The sequence below is a fragment of the Mastomys coucha genome, unplaced genomic scaffold (genome assembly GCF_008632895.1).
Source record: "Mastomys coucha isolate ucsf_1 unplaced genomic scaffold, UCSF_Mcou_1 pScaffold18, whole genome shotgun sequence".
In the NCBI taxonomy this organism is placed as follows: domain Eukaryota; kingdom Metazoa; phylum Chordata; class Mammalia; order Rodentia; family Muridae; genus Mastomys; species Mastomys coucha.
Window position 1 is genome coordinate 67,557,634 of NW_022196900.1, and position 5,675 is coordinate 67,563,308.

Genomic DNA, 5,675 nt, shown 5'->3' on the forward strand with positions numbered 1-5,675 from the left:
GACGGTGGCACTTAAGGCCCAAGCAGGCAAGGAAGATTGCTAGAGCAATCAAAACGATAAGCATGCCGATCGCTGGATCAATTCCAAAAGGCGGCATTCCTAGTTGGGAGCTGCAGGAGAACTTACCAGTACCGTCCGCTCCTGCGATGCTGAGTTCTGAATCCTCTGGAAAGTTTTCCTTCCAGGTCCTCGCAGATGCCACGATGTTGCAGTTCCCGGGTATTCGGCACCACTTGTCGCGACTGGTCTCGCCAGCAAGAACAACGTGGCAACAGGATCCTTCTCAGCAGCACTTTATTGGGAGCTCCTCTTGAAGTTTGAAGCGAAGGACCCTGATACCCTGGAGCTGCTGGCTTATATAGCCGAGCGAGACTGTCTGATTGGTGCACCATGCAGACACCTCATTAACCTACCATTGCGGGAGGGGGTCGAGCAAACATGTTACTGTCTGATTAGTTTAGTGCAAGCACCTTATTAGCATATTCCCATCGGGAGGGGGAGAGCCGAGGGAGAGACGTGTCACTGTTACCAGGCGCCTGCGCCAAGCAGCTGTCCGTGGTACGGAAGTGAAGTTTGGAGCCATTTTGGATAGATGCTGGTCGGCGGCCAACAGTTTCCTTTCTTTTAAAAATTGAGACAGTGTCCCATTCTGTAGCCCAGGCTATCCTCGAACACTTGGGTCAATCAAACTCCAGCCTCCTAAATGCCAGGATTAAAAGTGTGAGCACTCTGCTAGGCTGACTTGTCCTTACATTCTGTTTATGTGTATGGGTGTTTTGTTTGTGTGTACGTGTGTGTGCGTGCAGCGCCGATCACCCAGACCAGCAGGGAAGAAAGACTAGCACACCAGTTCCTTCCAGCAACAGTTTACTCAGGAGCTGTTAGTTACATGAGAATCAAGGGTGTGCCCCCCCCCCCCCCGAATGGTCTGTGAGTGCTGCTTAAATACCCTTCATAGGACTGCCCATGAGCCCATACCACCTCTTGCGCTATCATTGGCTACAGCCTCATGATGAAAGATCAGACCACTGGCAGGTGCAACCCTCTTGCCAAATAAGGACTTGTTTACTCCTTAGCAGAAGAATGGCAGGCACCATCTTTAAGGCGCGGCAGCAGCGCTCCACACATGTGTACACCACATGCATGCAGTGCCCATGGAGGCCAGAGGCAGTATTGGATCCCTTGGAGCTGGAGTTGTGAGACCTCATGTGGGTGTTGGGAATTGAATCCTAGTCCTTTGAAGCAGCCAGTTCTCTTAATCACTGAGCCACTTCTTCAGCTCAATATCCCAACGGTACCCGAGTAGGGAGGGGGTGCAGCTTCACTGCTGTCTCCACTGTTAGCAACAAACCAAGGTATCATTTTCTCCAGGAATTCTTTTTTTTTTTTTTTTTAAGTTTTTTCAAAGTAGGGTTCTCTAGCCCTGGCTGTCTTTGAACTCGATTTGTAGATGAGGCTGGTCTCGAACTTATGGAGGTCTGCCTACCCTCTGGAGTGCTGGAATTAAAGGTGTGTACCATCACCCAGTAGGAATTCTTTTTGGACTAACTGGACTTACTGTCCAGTTAGAATTAGGTGTGGTCTTTGATCTCTGTAATAAGCACTATGTAATAAGACTATTGTGGAACATCGCTGAATACTATTATTTATTCTTCTCCATTAAAATTAAATTCCCTAAAGGGTCTTAATGCATGTCTGGTATTCCCTCTTCCATAGAGTGATGAATCTAGACTTTTTTTTTTTTTTTTTTTTTTTTTTTTTTTTGAGGTGGAAAGGTTTCACTACATCACACAGGCCAGCAGGCCGGCTTTGGACTCAAGCCTCCTGTTTCAGTCTCCCCAAGTACTGGGATTACAGGTATGTACTGACTGGCAAGCCTGGTTCTAGCATAAGTATTTCACTAAGGAATGATGCTATAGTAGACAGACTTTTGCAGATTTCTGAAAGCACAATGGATTACTAAGGAACATAAAGCTTGGCTTAATTACTAAATTTCAAAGTATCTGAAGTGAAAGTAGGCCACACTTTACATAAAATTTGTAACATTTATTTAGGCAAAAAAAAACCCTCAATCTGTACATACAACATTAATACTTAAGTGATGTTCCATCTGAATATACAACATGATTTACGTGCAGAATACTCCTGTTTACCAGGCCATAACTAGAATACCTTCAGCCTAGACAAAACCAGAATTGTATCTGAAATGCACACACATTCGACTTTCTGATGGGTTTTGCATTTTTTGGAAAGAGTTAAATCCCATCAGAATTCAAGCAAAAGACAGCTTCTCACATACATATGTCCAGAATTTGACAAAGGAATCCTAAACATCAGAGGTTTTGTCATTTAATTTAGTTACTTTTTTTTTGGATTTTTCAGACAGGATCTTTTATGTAGCCCAAGATGGCCTGAACCTCATTCAGTAACTCAAGCTGGCCTCCTAACTCATAATCCTTCTCATCTGCCTCTGAATGGAGATGTTATATTTACTTACTGATTTAATATGGAGCATGAGTGTAAATGATGCAGACATGGAGATCAGAGGACAACTTGTGAGACTCAGTTCTCTCCTTCCACCATGAGGAATTGAACTCAGGCTTGGCAGCAAACACCTTTACCTACTGAGCCATTTCAGTGGCCCACAAGTCAGTGACTTAAAAAAAGTTTCTGCATGTTATCTGAGAATTCAAATCTTCACATAACATTGATTTTTAGAAGAAAAATGATATAAATGACTTCCCTTTATGAAAGTGTCTTAACTTCTCATTAATTAAAGAATATCTTGCTCCAAAGTTGATTAAAATAAGGTTAAAAGAGCCCAGTGTATTGGCACATGCCTTTAATCCCAGCATTCAGGAGGCAGAGGCAGACCTGGTATACACAGCAAGTTCCAAGACAGTAAGAGCTACATGCATTTGACTCATACATTTGAGTCTTACTCTGACTCAATAATGAACAACCAAAAACCCTTGAAAGAACTCATTTTTTTCCATAAAGTTCAAAGAATTTACCATTAATGAAATAGATTTATGATTTGTCACAAAATAACTGACAAATTTTTAAAACCTATATATATTTCCCCTAACTCCCAAGACAGGGCTTCTCTGTGCAGCACAGGCTGCCCTAGAACTCACTCTGTAGACCAGGCTGGCCTCTAACTCAAGAAGTCTGCTTGGCTCTACCTTTGCCTCCTGAGTGCTGGGATTAAACCATGCACCAGCACACTCAGCTACAATTATATTTTTGAAGCTGGACCGTATCATGTTGCCCAGTCTCATTTTAAACCTGTGACTTATTTAAGTCCTCAAACGAGCCTCATGCTTCAGCCTCCCTTGTAGCTGAGAATATAGGTGTGTCGTCCAAAATGGTACAGAAGTCAGCGCCTCCCTGGCCTACCACTGCCATGTTAGGGTCACAAGCATAAGCTACCGCACTGCTGGAATATTTTTACTTGTCATTGATCTGACTGTCAGCTAGGCTGTGTTCTAAAGAGGCACACTGTCAGCACAATAGTAAGAAACTGCATTCATGGGAGGCAGAGGCCAGCAGACTTCTGGGTTCAAGGCCAGCCTGTTCTACATACAGTGTGAGTTCCAGGACCCCTAGGGCTACCCAGAGAAACCCTCTCGAAAAAACCGGGAAAAAGAAAAAAAAAAGAAAGAACTGCATTCGGTTTTGCATTTCTTTTAAAAGTAGAGCTGTGGGAAGGTGGGAGAAAGTTCTTTCTTAGGCCATTAGTTATCAGTGTCTTGGGTTAAATCTTGGAAACACCAAACTGCATGTACCACAATGTGCTACATCGTGCAAAGTCCATGAAATTCTAGGATAACCCAGCTGTGATAAGCCTAAATAAAACCCAACACAAACTTCTCTACTCTTGTTCCTATCGCTGGTAGGTTTTGCATCATTACTAAAATGAACACTGAGTTAACACTGAAAATTAAAACTGTGTCAACACACAGCAAATGATAAGGACTCAATACCCAATATCCACGAGATAAACAAAAATCACCTGAAATCACTACACAGTGTTTAAGAAGGAAAACAGTTTGCAAACCTCTCTGGAAGCAGTCTCAGACCAGATCTGACCCAAACAATCTCTCCACATAAATATGTAGATAAAACTGGAAGAGCCCACATCAGCTGAGAGTAGGCATTTAATCCATGCCTTTAGCTTATTAAAGCCCAATTAAAGTCCCACATTAACCAACTAATAAAAATGTGCCATTAGAGAGGAGACAGATTACAGGTTACCATTACAAAATGGTTCATTTCTGTTACCTCTTCTCCCTTTTTCAACTTTAAATATGGCTGTATGTTGTTCTGAGTTTAGGGCAGGAGGAGGATGCATTTTGAAACACTGAGCAAGCCTGGCTTGGTGCATGCCCATAATCCCAACACTCAGAGGTCTGAGGCCAGCATGGAATATATGTCAAGATTCTATCTCAAAAAAAAGGCAAAAAATAGCTGGGGATAGTGGCCCATGACTAAAATCCCAGCAGCATGGGGAGGCAAACAGAGTACAAAGTCATCCTCAGATACATAGTGAGCTTGAGACCAGCTTGGGTTACAAAAGATCCTGTCTCAAATAACAAAGTGAAACAGAACCAAAAACTGAGCCAAATTGACTGTTCCTTAATTTATCCCAATTTGGCACATTAAATGTTTTCATCAGCATATACCAAAGGGGGAACCTATGGTCAAAGAGCACCAGAGACAAACCAGTGTTATCTTAACACACCTTTAATTTCAAACCACCACAGTAGTAAGATCAATAGCCACTGTGTCACCCCCTATTCTTGATTTATGGTTGTATTGATAAAAAAAGAAAACACTAAATATCATCTTCTCTTTTTCTGGTAGTAGGAGTTGAACTCAGGGTAACTCACTCCAGTACTGAGCTGAGTTGCACTCTCAACCCACAAGGAATACAAACTTTAGAGTACAAAGACCATGCAAAAACGTATTCGGTACACAAAACCCAGATGCTTTGATTTGCTATATTTTCCTTTATTCGACTCCAGTCTTACAAAGTCTACTAATTCCGTTTCCTCTCTGGGATGGTGCTAGGGACTGAACCTGGGCCCTTGTGCATGTATTTCTTTCAGCAGATCCAAGTCTTGCTATTCCTCACCCAATGGCTTGTGTCTGAGTATACTGATGAGTTAGTTCAACAAGGTCATTCAGGTTAGTCTACACTATGCCTGAAAGCACACCACTAGGCCAATGGTTTTGGATGTACCAACCAATTATAAATGGGAGGCCTTTAGAAGCTGGCTGGATATTTGTAATTTATAAACACACATATGTATTTACTACATTTTAGCTATATTCAGGACTTTATTGAAAATTCTATCCTAGTGATGGTTTTAATAATCATCCCAGAGCTGGGCTGGTGCACACCTTTAATCCCAGCACTCTGGAATCAAAGGTGAGCACATCTCTGAGTTTGGGGTCAACCCAGTTTATAGAAGGAGTTCCAGGACAGCCAAGACTACACAGAGAAACCCTTTCTCGAAAAACAAAAACAAACAAAACAAAACAAAGAACCATCCCATAGCCAGACATGGTAGCACATGCCTGGAATCCTACCACTTACTTGGGAATGTCAATTGAATGAAATTAATACAGACTACAACCTTGGGTCTACACATAGTGAGACTCTTATTTCA